Source organism: Melospiza georgiana, chromosome 4, assembly GCF_028018845.1.
Source record: "Melospiza georgiana isolate bMelGeo1 chromosome 4, bMelGeo1.pri, whole genome shotgun sequence".
NCBI lineage: Eukaryota > Metazoa > Chordata > Aves > Passeriformes > Passerellidae > Melospiza > Melospiza georgiana.
This window is the reverse complement of record NC_080433.1, coordinates 51565881-51583252: the sequence shown is the minus strand read 5'-3', so window position 1 is coordinate 51583252 and position 17372 is coordinate 51565881. Positions and strand designations below refer to the sequence as shown.

The 17372-nt window shown below is 37.1% G+C and overlaps 1 protein-coding gene across 2 annotated transcripts in view; it reads right to left on the bottom strand.

The window, feature by feature from the left end:
• NELL2 (neural EGFL like 2) overlaps nt 1-17372 on the bottom strand; it is a 134988-nt gene that overhangs the window by 39660 nt on the left and 77956 nt on the right. The window lies entirely within an intron of this gene.

The window sequence follows — 17372 nt, the reverse complement described above, 5'->3', positions numbered from 1 at the left end:
GGTTGATCTTATGTGGGATTCTTTGGGTTTCCTTCAGAAAGCTGACTAACGGCGTGAGACGCACACTCCAACTGCAAACGGCGTGGTTAGCAGAAGGCAGGTCTGCAAAGTGCAGCCCGTGTTTTCCCTCCCCTCAGCCCATACAAAGCACTTTGTTTAGATTAAATAAATAACCTGGAAACAGAGGTCTGCCTGCTTTTCAAGGGACTTCTAGCATGGCATGCCCTAGCACTGGAGTGTGATGGATGAGACTCCTCAGTCTGGTGACTAGGACATACTAGGAAATATCCCTTTTGGGAATAAATTAACAGTCTAGAGAATGTGATTTTGTGTTGGCTTGCAGTGCACTACTTAATCTGAAAAAAAAAAGAGCATTGCTTAAGTATTCAGGTTACAGAAATTTTAAATGTTTTAGCTTGTGATTTTTAAGAAATGGTAAATGGAATCTTAAAATAAGATGTCCTAAAGCGTCATTTCAAAATGATACGTGAAAAGCTCTATTATTTTCAAAATGCAGTATCTCAGTCTGTAGGCGTCAAAATAAAATGCTTCCATCTCCTGGAAATACTCCTTGCATTATTTGTTAAATCAACAGTATTCATCTATCCACATATAATTTCAGAGCCCTGATATTTAAATTTCAGGAAAACCAGCTGTTTGGGGAACATAAAGACATCTAATTTTAATCAGCACACATGGGCTAACCTGCACGTGAAGTTTTCATAGCTATCATTCTGCCCAGGTTTTAGTGAATTTTATTAGTGCAGCTTAGACCAGTTCTGGCTATTTAGCATAAGTCTTAAATCTGGAATCAGATGCTCTTTCTTCCCCCATTTTGAGGGGGAAGACTGCTCTGAATCTTCCTCTTTATAAATAATGACTGCACATATCCCACTGAGTTGTCAAGAAAATTAATTTCTTAACATTTGCAAATCACTATGGAAATTTTCAACGTGCTATTTCAATAGTGGCCATAAACTGTAGGAGTATAAAACTGGCAGAATGACACATATCCAATCCATCAGTAGAGGCAAATTTTCCTCTAGTAATGGCTAGGACCTGTTATTTAAAAGGAGGAAACATTCACCTTAATATAACTAATAAATTTTAAATGCTACACAAGCTTAGTTTTATTTTTGTGGGTTTGCTGTTGCTGAGTGTTTATTTGTTTGGTTTTAATAACATTAACCTAATATCCCTCTTTTAAACAAGGAGTTGTGTCTCTTGTATCACCAATCATGCTCTCTTCAACCCTCACTGGGTGCAGCAGAGCACAGGCTGCAGGCCTTTGCCCTCCAGCATGAGATTTAATTACTTTGCTCTCAGCATGAATAACCAAAATTGTTATTGTTCACCAAATGATCCAGCCCCTCTAAAATCCACTTAACAATATTTGACTCTGACCTCCAAATATAGTGAAATCTCTTATGCTGGCTGAAACAGAATTTATGTGAAACCACTCCATAATAGAAAAATAAAGTAATGGTCATGTAAATTTGGTTTAAAAGTATAATCTATATTGTAAGAGTATCCTGGCTTTCTTATTTTATGTTAATATTATTTAAATATGGTTTTTATTTAAATATTAATTATTAATATTTTTACAATTTTTAAATAACACACAAGAAGAAAATTATTATGGGAATACATGAAACTTATTCAGCAGGCCAAAATACCCTGCAAAGACATTATCTTGGTATCTCAGGAGAAGGAATACATCACACTGGTAAACTCAGCTTAAATAACTACACATGACAAATTAAGTATCACGCTCAAAGAGGAAGCATAGCCATCCATCTTAAGCCTTAGGAATGTAGAAGCACCCCTGGCATGTACAGCAGCTCTTAATGAGGGAAAAGAGTATATTAGAGAGCAGCAGGTGATTGCAGACGGCCACAGCAGAGGAAGGGCTCTACGTGTGTGGCTGGAGCAGCTCTGAAAGCCCACCAAGATTTGCAGGAGCAGAGCCTTGAAGATCATTTGCACAGATGAGTGTTCTTCATGTAAAGAGATGACTGCCACATTTGAGTGTGCCTTCCTAACACTTGCTGTTTGGGGGGTAAGGAAAATTACTGAGTCTTTGAAGATGGATTTCTTTTTTTTTTTTTTCTTAAAGCATACAAGATCAATAAAATTAGCTTTCCATAGGCTAAATAGCAGGACTTGGATACAAAGGTAATAAGCCTGGTATCCTACTCTACATAAGCTTTGGGGTTTCTTATCCTCATGCAAGAAAGTTCATGGAATATGCTTCTGCACGAACTGTATTGAAACAGCCATCACTTCTTCTGTGGTTATCTGCTCAAATTTTAGGTCTGCTTTTATTGAAATCACATATTACTGACTCATGAAAAATTCATGGTTTGATAAATGATTCCTGGATTGAAGTTTACATGTCATTTTTAGGTGGAAAATGTTTTAGAGTTAGGAGAAAATCTGTGATCCAATTAAAGGAGATTTTTATATGATTGGAATACAAAAGAAAAAAATCAGAAAAAAAATGGATCAGTAGGTTTTACAATCCATCTAAATTTGATTCTCTGTATCATCTGATCTTAGCTTCAATAATAAATTAAAACCATTTAAAGACACTGTTTCTTCATATTGCTTTCCACAGTGACACCTAACAGAGCAGACAGCTTACACTTCAGGAGTGGCTCTTTTATGGACTGCTTACATGGCTAAACTACATCTGAAAAAATCCTGTACAGAAACCATGTCACTGCATCTACTCTTTCAGCACACTCTCTTTCTACTCTTGGCACACTATCCACACCAATTCAGAGACCACCAGAAACAGGTTTATCACTAGTGATAACAAGACAGACTGTTCAGCTTTATTAAAATAGAAATACTTATTCTTAATAAAAAGGGTGGTGCTCTGTTCAAAATTCTTCCTTAATTCATGCTTATCACTTTGGTTTCTTTTTTTGATCAAACACTTGGAAAGTCACCTTAAAAGAAAAAGGACAAAATTGCAGCTCCTGAATTGAGCAACCTTAAATACCAAATCAGAAACTGCAGAAGCAGATAGGACCACGCATTATAAAGAAGCAAAAAGCAATTTATAAAAGAATCATTAGAAAAGAAGCTGCAATATGGTTTTTAAGTTCAAAAACCAGTCTTGAAACACTATTTGCCTAATTTAGAAATGCTAAAATTTTATTTCTCAAGGCCATTTATTTGAAAAATCTTTAGAAATCATGTCACACTAAATGAATGTTCCATACTTATTTCACTGCACGCTATAATGAAGATAGGAACAGGCTGGAGACAATAATATTACAGAGGGAAAGAAATGATAATTATTTTTGCGGAGAAATTTTAATGAAATTTTAATGATTTCCCAACCTGAACTTGCATAAACATCATGTACAAAGACCAAATGCATTGGTTTCAGCGAATTCTAAAGCTTTATTATCTAATATATCTGAAATCCATTTTGCACTGTCCAGGACTTAGGCTCAAAAGTGCTGAAATTCCTAACAGCTCTGTTCTGGGAATCAAATGAAGTTTTAAATACTCTTATTTATATTGACTAAACTACCTCTGGAATGAGATCTTTCTAGATAAGAAATTTTAACTCCAAAATTTGCTATTGCCTCATGGTAAGAACAACAGTAAAAGTAAGTGCTTATGTATGTCTCATTAAATAGTTCTTAGGATGCAGACAACAAGGCAAAAAATTACGTGATGATGCAATTAATTTACTTTTGCATATTTGTGTGGGCAAATACACACACCAAAAATATATATATACACATACATACATATATATAGGTATACAAATGTATGTGTATACCTATACACATGTATGTATATATAAACACATATACATATACAGTGTATGTGAAGAATATATGAAAGGTGAAAAATTTTATTTTATTTGGATTTATTGTGAAATATTATTTCAGAATATTCCATATTGTTTGCTTGAGAAAAACTTTACTTCAGAAGGGTATCTAGGGTGAAGTATTGCACCCTATAGAGTGAGACTGGTGGAGCAAACGGATCCAGACCTACTAGATGCTGTGATGCATCTCAGTGCAGTGACAGCTGGGGACCTGTCTTTCCAAATTTATCTGTGCAGAGATTCTTGCTGAACTTAGTAAAATTTAATATGTTGTCCACAAGGTGTGGCACCTGCCTCCTCATTCGCCTGTGCAACATCAGCCCCTATCCTTCCTACTGCATATTTTATGATTAAAACTAAATGTCTGTATAAAATTTCCTACATGCACACTGTGAGCCTTCCCAATATTTGCCTTGTGTATCCAGATTCTGAAAAGGTCTAAGAAAAAAAAAATAATCATAATCCAATCCAATGGCAAATAGAAATGACAACTGAGTTGCATCCCTTACTTAGGGATGGAAAATATGCTGGCAGTTTTCCTCAACCATCCACTAACAACATTGGAAAATAAGGGCTGAGATCATCTTTAAGGTGCAGAAATGCATAAAAGTTCCCAAAAATTTAAATAGAATACATCCTTGCAATTGTAATCTTGTAACATGATGCAACAGATATTCACTGCTCTGCAAAGAACTTGTGAACCTAGATTAAATTTAAATAATTTAAACAAAGAGAATATATTAGGTATTTTTCCCTTTTGATCTCTCTGCATTAAAAAATTGAAATTACTTTGGCCTTCTGTCTCCTTTGCATTGATTTGGTATAGGACTGCAGAACCACGGTGACCAGCTGGCTATCTGATGTGGCAGTGACAACAGACAAGATGTACTTGAATTCTCAATAGCCAACACACTTAAATGCCCACTTACAGTTTATCTTAATTACAAGGGTTTTTTCCTCCACCTATAGTTCATGTACAAGACAAAAATTAGTAGCAATTTTATATGTAATATGGAAGACTTATTCCATTAAGATCATTTGAGAAATGACAGATGGTTAATCCCTTTTAGACTTCATATTAACTCATTTAAACTCTAATTGGCAGAGTTAATTTAAATCGCAATAAATGCACACTATTTTTAAAGAGCAAATGCTGTAAATTTATTGAACTATTTGCTGGAAAGTGTCCAAAGAAGGGCACTGAAACTGGTAAAGGGGCCAGAGAACAATTTTTATGAGGAGTGTCTGAGGGAACTGGGATTGTTTAGCCTGACAAAAAGGAGGCCAAGGAGGACCTTCTCCACCACCACCTGACAGGAGGCAGTACACAGGTGAGGGCTCAGTCTCATCTCCAAAGCAGAGGCAACAGGACAAGAGAAACTGGCCTCAAGTTGTGCTTGGAGGTTTAGATTGGATACTAGAAAGATATTCTTCACTGCAAGGGTTGTCAAGCACTGGAACTGTCTGCCCACTGAAGTGTTTGAGTAACCATCCCTGGAGGCATTTTAAAGGCATGTGTATGTGGCACTTTGGGTCATAGTTCTAGCAGAGGGTCATAGGACTTGGTGGTGCTGGGTTGGACTTCACGATCTTAAAGGATTTTTCCAACCTAAAAGAGTCTATGATTTTATATTTTCCATATATTTATGTTAAAATTTTTGATTAGTATTCCCTCAATTTTTTCTGTAGATATTTCTTAATTTAAATGCAAAATAAAACCTGTATTTTAATTACTCATAGAGAGCTATCATCACACAGTTTATCCTTAGTTAATGCTTGAGTCATTAATGACCACCAGCAGCTTCAGTTCAAAGCTTGGGACACCAAAAGCCAGGTCTGCAAGAGTTTGTTCCCTGCTAATCCTGTTGCTTGACTGATTTTTGTCTTCATATATCCCCATATATATTTCTGTCTTCACATATTCCCATATATCCATGCTATTCTTGGTCCTCATTTTCTAATTCTTTCTCCAGTGCAGTCATAAACGACAATTTCTGTAGAGCAGTCTCTTGCTCCCACCCACAGCAGGATCAGGGAGAGAATCAGAAGGGCAATAGCTGTAAAACTCATGGTTTGAGACAAAAAAGACAAGTTGATGGATAAAATACATGTTTTGTGGCAGGCCTACCCTTATTCCCTCCATCTTCCTCTACAGCTCTTCATTAAATCCCTTCAACTTTGTTAAACACACCTAAGATTCATCTTCAAAATGTGTTTTGTAATTTCCAATTTCATGGAATAATACATATTTTTACAAAATACACTCCACTTATGGAGGCTTCTATTGCAATATTAATCAGTGTTACTCCGTGGAACATCCTGGAACATCCTGTAATTTCTATACTTTTCAACCAGTTAGGCAGAGTAAATATATTAAAGAATATTTTGCCTGACAGCTGAAGTTAAAAAAAGCTTTAATTAATCTCCACTTTCTTTCAAGTCTGCCATTTTGTATATTCCCTCTTCAACAGAAAAGTTTAAGAGAAGGATTTTCTAAAGCATTTAGCAGAGACCCAACTGTTTCCCCTAAAGGAATGTCTGTAATTCCTACTGATTACAATGGCAGGATTGTAGCATAACTGCAAAATTATTCTGAAATCCCACCATAGGAGATTTCAGTCTAGACCTTGACATGGACCTTGTCACCCACTTCTTTTTGCCTTAATTCAAACTGATCTCTTAGTATCTTTCACCAGTGACATTTTAAAATGAGGTTTCTAGCTTTTAAAAGGTATTTCATTGAGTACACTTTCCAGACCTTCTTCACAGATTAATTTTTTAAATTTTTTTTTTTAATCTAGCCAGATACACTATTTATTCCCAGGTAAATCTTACTTAATTCCAACTTTTATTGTATACAAAAACTCCCAGACACTTATGATAAACTGATGCTTTCAATATCTTCCATTATGTGGTCAAAAGTGGTGATAGTAAATTCTGCATCTCCAGTGGTGCTCCCTAGTTTATTGCTAGTAGAACAGTCAGACTAGAGCTGCAAGTACCATTTCCTCAGCCAACTGAAAAATGTATATTTTAATTCTTCTAATTCCAACCCTTTTATTTACAGCTTCCTTACTAAAAGGCTCCATGTTATTACAAGTCTGCCACTAGCAATAGATACCCGCTGGATATTTGGCCTCCCTCCCACACATATTTCTGCTACACAAATAAAAGCTGTAAAGTAACCTGACTGCTGTTGAGGCTGGCAACTTGCTGCCTGTTCTCCTATTTCATTAACAACAACTTTCAGATTGCTCACATGATCAGAAGGCTCAATAAAAACACCTCTGAACACTTTCTCAGCACAAAGTTAACAGAAGGTGGATATGCACAAAGTGATAGAAGAAAGATGTCTCAGCAATCAAAACTGCCAGAGAACAGTAATGTTCTCAAAACTCTCTACAAACAGCTGGTGCTGCTTCTATTCTTTTTGGAATAGCATTGTGGCCAGGGTTTGTCAACACATTTCAGGGGCTCCTGGAAAATCAGTTATCACAGCACCATTACCTAAGTCAGCACTTACCTGGCAGGGCACCACAGTGGTGGATGAAATGCTGCTGCTGCTTTGATCTGTTCTTGTCTGCAGGAACCTGGAGCAACTTACCTAACCATAAATGTTGGGAAACAAATGGGCTTTTTTTTCTTTCTTCTCATGCAACAGAGAATTCTTAATCCATTAAGTAATTCCTCTCATCTCCCTGGCAGTGCTGTGACTCAAGACTCTCAGATCACTCACTGTCTATAAAGGACAGCACTATTTTTGATAAGACAAGATGCTTGAGCTCTCTAGGGAGAGGAGGCCTTCTTCACACATTGCTCACCTGATTTTGAAGAGAATTCTCTACTCAAAAACAGGGACAAAATTATACTTCAGTGATGGTAAGGTAAGGCAATATTGCTGCTTTTCCCTTTGGTGAGCCTTGGTACCATCTCCAGTGATACAGCCCATTTTCCCTAGCACTCATCCTCCCTGGTGGTTTACAGAGGCACACCAAAACAGCACAGCAGATGTGTCCTTCATGAACAAAGCATGCCAGCTGCCTCCCCTGGCCACAGAAGCACCTGGGGAGAATGGCACAGCCCGTGCCCAGCACTGCGCAGGATCAGCGAGGAGCTAACCCACACACCCAGCCTTGAGAGCCATGAAGGGCTCCTGCCTCTGCAGTTCAGATAGAGCCCTTGATGCCAGAAGATCACCTGCAGAGCTGCCTGAACTGATTCTCACAAAAAGCTGCACAGCACAGTAAAGGAGATGCAATGAAATGTGCTCTCACCTTCCCTCCCCCACTGCTGTAACGGTATGAAACTTGACAATGGCCAGCTTGTTTCATGGGTAAATTTTCCAGATTACATCATGTTTTTATTGCCAGAGTTCAATTGCTAGTGTCTATCAAGCTTACAAATAATTACCTCTGTACTTACACACATCATAAAATCATTAAAGTTGGAATACCTATAAGATACTTATGTGTCTTTTATATTGATAAATAAATATTTGCATAAGCACATCTTAGAAAAGCACACATATCTGAAAAGTTCTGCTACCAAAGTTGCTGTCTTGTTTAAGGACACTACGAATTATTCTAACAAGCAAAACCACAGCTATGAAGTCTACAATATTGTTCGGGTCTAAAAAAGTCAAAATCTGTATTTAGAATCAAGGAAGTTAAAAAGAAAGTAAACTTTGACCAGACATTTAATTTTGATACTATTACTATCATCCCAGAATGACTTCACCTCTGTAACCCTACTTCCTTCACAAATCTGCTCTTTGGAAAAGTTATGATTTAAGCAGAGATGCTGTGAACAACTCTGGAGTGCTGAAATCTAAAATGAAGCTCATCCTATGGAAGGTGTTTTAAGGTAAACCCAAGGTATTTAAAGCAGACTGTAATATCTGTTCAGACTACCACCAATGACAACTTTATTCACTTCTCAGGCATTAAAATGATGCAGACAGAATTTAAGTTCACCCACTTTACCTTCTGAAGAGTTAGGAACAAGGTAACAAACTTTTCTTTCCAAATATTTGCACACTCCAAAATTTTAAAACCACTTGAACAAATTAGAGCAGATACTCTTGATGAGTGCTCACCTTTCTAGAATTCAGTCTTACCTTGAGTAACACTGTCATTTATCCCCACTTCGAGCAGTGCAAAACCTTTCGTTTTGTTTCTTTAAATGCACTGTCATTAAAAGACTCTACTACAGGTTTCCAAATCCTAAACATCGAAGTTAACAGCTGGTGTGCTTCAAACTCATCACATTTACTCATCTGTAACAGGGTAAATGACACAATTACCTGCTGTAATTACTCTTGCTGACAATATATTTTTCCTGGTGATTGGTCTGTGTGACTCAGAGCTACTTATCTTTGTCAGTCCAGCCCAAATCTCCATTTCCATGTGACTTGGACATTAACTTACAAAGTATTTACAAATTAGTTCAAATTTCTGCCAAGACAGATATTTGGGACAGTATAAATTCATCTTTTATTGCATGATTAAGCAGTCTACCACTCTAATATTATTTTGCGTTAGAAAATAACTATGCATGATTATATTCTGTGCCTCATTCAAAGTAAATTGGAAGGGAGACACACTCAAACAGGTAAATATAATGAAGGAATAAAATCTAAATAAATAAGGACATTGATATTTTTTAAAAATGCTCATTCCTAAAGCAAACATGAATTGAAAAAACAAAAAGATAAAACATTTAGATACTTAATTCTAAATGCTTTCTTGTGACAATTTTAAAGAACAGCTACAGAAGACAACAGTGACTTTTTATTTTGAGCAGTGCAAGTTACAGGCTAATCAAGCTAGCTTACTGCATGTGTTTTCTCTAAAATAACTTTTACTTTAAAAAGATGGAATATATACAATTCCTTGCACCATTTCCCCAAATAAAATATTTTGGAGGATGTGAAAAGACTGCAGCATATAACAACAGAAATAAGCAGATAGTGTCTTTTTGAGATTATTTGGAAGCTTGTCAGAATGAAAGAAATACTCCCACAAAAACTCCTGCGAACCATTTAGTTGGAGCAGCTTCCTATTTTATTGCTAAGCTTGTTGAGAGAACTCTTGGTCCTTGATACAAACATTGATATATTCAAAGGTTTTTTTGTTATTTGATGATGTGGGGGTATGTTAATTTTTGCACAGCTGACTACATGAACAGTAAAGGGCATGGTTTTAAGAAGGTAAATTGATTACCGTTCCAGAAAGAATTTTGATTTTCAGTTTTCTAGTTCAGTCTTGAAGATGCTGCAACAAACCCACTAGCATTTTCTTTTAAAAAACCAAAACAGAACAGCTCTGTGAGTTTTGTGTACTAATAATGTCCTCAGGAAAAATATGAAGTATCTTTGATAGACACAGTACTTTCAGAAACATTACCTCACAAAATGCAGATTCACTAACAAAAGTGAGATTTCACCCAAACCCCTTAGGATTATATTGTACAGCAGCACAACACAGACAGCAATGGCTGCCTTTGTATAAATGTGATTTTTTTCAAGTTACTGATGATGATTTCACTGGTCTTCCTTGAGGCATTAGGAGATCACAACCCTAAGGATGGCCAACATATTATCTCAGTAGGTAGTATTTGTTCCCTCTTGTTGAGCCACTCTTTTTGAGTGCTGTGGAGAGGTCTTGCCAAAGACTCTGTTGCCTTTATCCATTTACACAAGCTGGCAAACACTGACAGAGCAAATACAGGAACTGAAACTAGTTTTAGACAAAATCAGAAGGGCAGAGGAAGTGAGAACTCAACCTGCACACTATGCATTTGTGCATGACCAACCACAGCCTGGCTGCAGAATCATCAGCACATTTCAGTGTGAACCAGAAGTTAGATGCAAAACTAAAAATATAAATCATTCTTTGGGACTACACATAGGAACACAGACACTGGATGAGTCAGTGAAGTGGATCAATCCAGTATGTTTACTTTGTGCATTTCAAGGTAGACTTCAGTGTAATTCTGGGCGCAAAGAAAGACTAGGAAGGATGCAAATCCTGCTGTGGTCAAGGGGCCTCTGCTACAAGAGAGCAGTTTGGTGTGGTCAAGTACAAGGTTTTGTAGGTCAATAATCATCAGTCCAAAAGATTGACAAAAGGTAGCAATATTGATAGGGAACTACTGCAGAGACAAACTGTCACAGAAGATGACATACTAAATTGCAATGACTGACAGTATAAAACAGGAGTTAAGGAAATAGTCTTCCATTATCATAAACCAGAATAATCTCTCATAAACATTTCATGAAAAACAAAGGACACTTCTAAGTTCTTTCAGGAGTCAGTGATTAGAAAATGCACCATGTGGCATACAGTAGGAATCAAACTGTAAGGAATTAAAGGTTTCCATGCTCATAGATTTTCTGAACTGAAATAATTCAGAAATTCCTATCTATCAAAACAGGAATCTTCCATATTCATTCAAAGAAAAAGCTTGCAACTATAATATTAAAAGAAAAGGCTTCTGAAGCCCTGGACAATATTAAAAAATATTATGTCTCCCCTTAACAGTGTTGGAAGTTAGCTTTCTTACCCTCTGTCTTTTCTAAAAACTATGTTGTCTTAGATTATAAATGTTTTTTTGACAGTAGAATGCCAAAAGACAGACATGATACCCATATACTGCCAGCAGTATCCACTACCCTGAAACCCCAGCTAAATGGTATCATGGCTATAGACAACTTACTGTGAATGTGTAGAAAACCACTGACTTCAATATAGCATGATCACATAACCTTAAATAACCCCACTGTTCCTTCTTTAAAAGGAACTTGCTTCCTGCAGTAGCTCCAGTCTCTCACTGACCTTGGCTGGAGTCCCTCTGAGAGCAGGCAACAGTCTCCCAGCATGAGACAATCACCAGCTGGCTCAGACATGATAGATGTGAGCCATCCAACTTCCCTCACTTCTGGCTTGCTCAGTGAGACAGCAGCAGATTCCCATCTCCTGAGCCAGAAAGATCCTTATGACTTCAAACAAACTGTCCTCAAGGCTGCCTACTGTGTTTCCTGATCTGTGCAGTCTATCTGTCACAGCCTGTGATCATCCACAGGAGGACAGGCCAGGGGAGGTCCAGCTGTGAAGAGATGTCATGCTGAAATGAATCAAGGTCTTGGGTTGGATCTGCTAATCCTATCATGGTGATTGCCTCAAACCTGTAAATAGATAACTGTGTTGGGTCCAGCTGAATTCTTGACCTCTGTTGATTAGAATGTGAGTTTAGACAAAAGAGTGTCTTAATTGCAAACTAAATGCCACCTCCTGCGTCAATGTCAGCAAAATTCTAAACTAAAGGGTCAATGTAATTACCTCAGGAATTAATAATTCATTTAGTGCTGCATTATTTGTCAGATTTTCTATTTTTTACAATATACTGTGTTAATTTTGCTGTACTCCTACACTTCTACTTTCCAATCATATTGTACTGACACAGCACATAACTGCACTGTAGAAGCTGACAAGGGATGCTGAGTGATTGAAAAGCTGTAGAGTGCTTCAGAACACTGAGAAAAATGAGGTACACTGGATGTCTGTCCTAATGCTGTGATATAAATATTAAGCAACATCAATGCTTGGAAATACAGTAATTTCAATTTTTTACATTTAAAAGAAAAGGTTTCACTTTTTTCTGAGTTAGCTGTAAGCTGAGTATATTCTCAGTTCTATTCTAGAGCTCCTTTAATTTATTGAAAAATTCCTCACTGCACGAAGAATGCAAAATAAATTATTCCTTGTAGAACAGAATAATCAATTCTGATGTATGCTTCTGCAGAAAGATAAATTTTAAACCGAATACAGAAATTGTAGAAATGCCAAATTGAGACTGCTTTTGATATAACACCATTTACCAACCTTTGCTCCCAAGGCCAATAGGGAATCCATGCCATATAGTGCATTGATAGATATATAGATAAGCACATACATGCACACACACATATATCAAATAAATATGTAAATAATAAATATAAATAAATACTTGGTAAAAATATTTATGTAAAAGAATTAAGTATTTAGCACTGAAAATCATGCATTCACATCATTGTCAAGGGAATACATTTTCTGTTTAACAACTCAAATCATGTTCTACCAAGGACCCTTTAAAAATGCGCTGTATTTTGATTAGCTGAGGAATCCATCCTGCTATAATTGCATAGCTAGATGAACAGTTGTCATGAACTGGGTCAGTAACCAAGGAGAAGATGGGACCTAAAAATTATCGTCTAGGAAAAAAAAGTTCTCATTCCAAGTTGAAACAGACTCCAAACTAAGTTGCCAAGGATAATCTGATTCAATCCAAATAAAGCATAATTGAGTTCAGTTGTATAAGATACAGCAGATATATAAAAATTACTTGTGTTGTTATCTTAGTAATGTGGTTGCATAGCAACAAGCTCAGTCTGAGCGATCATTCCTTTATTAGCTTTGTGAATTATCGTACTGCTAGGAAGTGGATATTGGAGAGAATTTATCCTCAAAGAAGATTGAGAGCTTTGTGTAGGCTGACATACTACAAAGCAGAATGGAAACTGGGCCAAGTAATAGAAACCAGAATCAAATAGGCTTTGAGTTAAAAAGGCTCCATGGACACAAGCTGACTTCTACAGTGCTTATTACTAACAGCAACCCTGGACACCACTGCCTCCGAGGAGTTTGCATTGCCCCGTGTGATAATGCCCGTACACATTACTTCTAACGTAACTGGGGTGGGGGTGTAACCAAAACTGGAGATGGGGAGACAGATGGTTCATTTGCCCACATCATATATTCTCCAGTGGTTTGCTGACTAAAACACTTCCTTAGTCAAGCTGTGGTATGTCAGTACAGTGATGTTACAACCAGCCTCTGTCAGTATGCTTGTTTATTGCTCTGTCCCTTGCACCATACTGAGCAATTATTCTGCCTTTATTTAAGCACTGCCAATGAACTCAGCTTCTCCATAAGCTGCAGAACTTGAGAAAAACTTGAATGTTGCTGAATTCATCAAAAATACGTCAAGGGAAATAAACAGGAAGAAATTAGCTTTTTATTGTTATTTCTCACATTACAGCATTTTCATGTACCCAAGTTGGGACACTATAAGCCTATGACTCCTCTGAGGTAACATTCTATTTTTTTAACTTCTTTGCAGCAGTGAAGGGTAAAGGGCATACATCAGTGCTGAATGAAGCTGAGGCCATATTTAATCACTTATTAAAATGTGGTCTCATTTATCAAAGTACTAAGCACTATGAGTTCTTATTACCTTCAGGATGACTTGTGGATACACTTGTGTGTCTGAAAAAGCAGGCAAATTTTATACTTTAACTTAGGACAAGCATGCAGCTTTAAACAGAAGATGGATGACTTCATTCAACTCTGGATTACTTCAGTCTTACCCTAGCTTTTGTCCATGGAAACTCAGACAACTACATTACTCTTAGAAGAGATTAGTGTTGGTGCTAAAACACAGCACACATGCCTCACATATAAGCTAGATTTATCACTTTAAATACATAAAGGTATTCCTTTTCAGTTTTCAAAACTAATTTTTGGGAACTGAAATGTTGAGTTGAAAAAAGAAAAGCTAGCAATACATGATATTGGAAAATACCCACACTTCACAAGTAGCTGAAATCCTACCAATGGGTAGGACCATTTTGTACCAACTGATACAAACCTCACATCAGAACCCAGAAATTAACTTTTCCTGAATATGTGAATTGGTATGTGCTCTAGGGAATAAAGATGGATTTTACCTTCAGCATTCTCACAAGAAATTCAACAAAACTTTTTCTCAAATCTCCCTGCCATTAACCTTCACTTCTACTGCACAGGATAGAAAAAAGTACGAGATTTCTCAGACTGTTTATATCCCAAACAATTGATGGATTTATAAGTCAAGAATAAACCAATGAAATCTGAACAGAAGCCCAGAGGCAGATGCACTTTTATGAACTTGAGTTTCTAGATGCCAAGAGGAATCATTTTTCCAAAGTGTGTCAGAGTACTATGTTAATAAAAAACCCCATGTGACAGGGACTGTATTTCCCCTCAAAAAATAAATGTAGCTTGCAAGAAACAGAGGATAACAACTGGGCTAAAAGCTGAAGTCTTGATAATCTGAGCATCTGAATTACAAATGGTATGAGCTGTAATTCCAATGAAGTTGCATGTCCTTATAACTGGAATTTTAAAGTCCTTCCAGAGACCAGACTGCTGGTTCCCAAAGTGGAGGAATCTGCTCTTAGGGGATAAGGATGGAATGCATTTGCACTGCAAAGACAGCACCTCTGTTTTCTCATAAGCACCCTAAAAAGAGTTATATTGTGAACAAAGCATTAATGAATGAAAAGGAGGCAAGACCCAAACTTTAGCTACACTCTATATGAAAAAAAAGGAGCAAAATACCAAACCAAAAGGTGTTATTCTTAAGCATGGACATCACTACTGACATTAGCTGAACTCCAAGCAGATGTCTAGGTTGTTTATAAGTCACAGATAGCCAGAAGAATAGAGCCAACAGGAGAGCTTAGGAAAGACACAGTTTTGATTGCTATGGGCAAAGCAAATGTAAAATTAATCCCACTTATGTAGCCAGCTGGAAAACATTAATGTCTGCATGGGAAAAATGGCAGAAAGGTGGACAAAAGAGTATCAGAAATGTGAGAGCTGAATGAGCTAAGCGTGGCAATCAGTTCTCTATGCATTATGTCAAGGGGAATTTTTCCAGTCATCCCACAGCATCACTAGAGAGTAAAAACCATGGGTCAGACTTGAAAAACTAATGTCAAAAGGTATTGGCCACGTATCTGCAGGCCAGTACTTTCCCCTACATTTTCCTCTTACTATTGAAACCTCACAAGTAACTATTAATTAGTATTAATGTTATCATAATCCCTACTTTATGCACATTCGTCATTGTTATGCAGCTAAATGTGTAGTTTTCTCCTTAAATCTTTTCCATATGTCAAATCAATCTCCCCAGACTCTTAATTATTTTAACGTTGATCTTGGAATTCCTTCCAATTTGCAACAGATTTTGTGATTTAATTTGATTTGCAAAATACGCAGAGCTGCCAGTATGCCCAAGAATTAACATTTCAGGTGTCACTCAACTTACTACAACCATGTTTCTTGGTAATTTATGTGAAAACTATTATTAGACTTCAGTTTACTGTGAGAGGCTATCACAGAAAATAAATGCTGCTGAATGCATTGACACCATTTTCAGAAAAATGTTGTTAGGAAAATCTTTGAGACTCAGAAAGAAACATAGGCTGGGGCAGAGGAGGAGGGAAGTCCAGCTGGATACACTTAGCTATTGCCTGGTGAATTCAACATACTCCTCATTGCTTTGAGTAGTTTTTTTTTGCCATATGACCAAGTCAAAAAGGCCAAAGACCAAAGCTGTGGGCTTTGAGCAACCCAATCTAGTGGAAACTGTCCCTTCTCATGGCAGAAGTGTGGAACTAATGGTCTTCCAAGTCATTTCCAACCCAAACCATTCTACGATTCTAAAGAACTGCCTAATCTCTTCTATTTTCACTCTGAAGAAAAACAACCCCAAATGTACCCAACATAATGATGAGATGTTATATAAAAATCCTTCACCATTTTCTTTAGAAGTCAGAAAACAAACCCAGGAGCACAAATGTGATGGTACCAGGCTATAATACAATATATAATAGAATATATAGTACTATTGTACAATAGTACAATAACGGTCTCACAGACTTAAAATCTCCACTTGGCTTGCCAAATTTTCTGGCAAAAAATCAGCGTGACTTGGCTAAAGTTAAAATTAAAAGGAAAGACAAAATAATCTGAAATGGATTGACAAAAGTGGTTATGAAAAAACATTATATGGTCTGCAGACACTTAAAACACGTATGTGAGCATTCAGCTCCACATGTGGCAGTGGTCCCACACAGCTCAAATGGACATCATTGCTAATTTGGCTAGAGCATGCTTGGAAGAAGTAGCCCACAACTTGCAACATGCCTGGTATGCTTTTAATAATTAATCAGTTAAGAATTCACATGTATTTTCTGCTGAAGTACAGCACAATTGCAAAGTCTCACTACCGGTGTCTGGGTACAAAGTTGTAGATTACTCACTTCTCTCAAAAAAACCCCCAAAACCAAACCCTAACAAACCACAAAACACAAACAGAAAAAAAACCTACCAGAAATATGTAATACATAATTTCATAAACTCCATAAAACAGCATGTGCAAACATTAATTCAGAGATTCTGGCTCCTATACTAACACTTCAAACGACTGACTGGAAGAAGGGCATACATCATCTTGCCCAGACCTCAGGCACAGGGAGAACTGAATATACTGTCCTGAAGAGCACCCACACTTGCCCCTCCAGTGCTACCAAATGTGAAGCATGAGACCTCAGGAGGTCTCTGAGAGGGCAACATCAGCTGCATTACCTCACCCACATCATCTCAGTGACTCCAAACCCCAGGAGAGGCAGAACACACTGCCAGCATTCCCATTA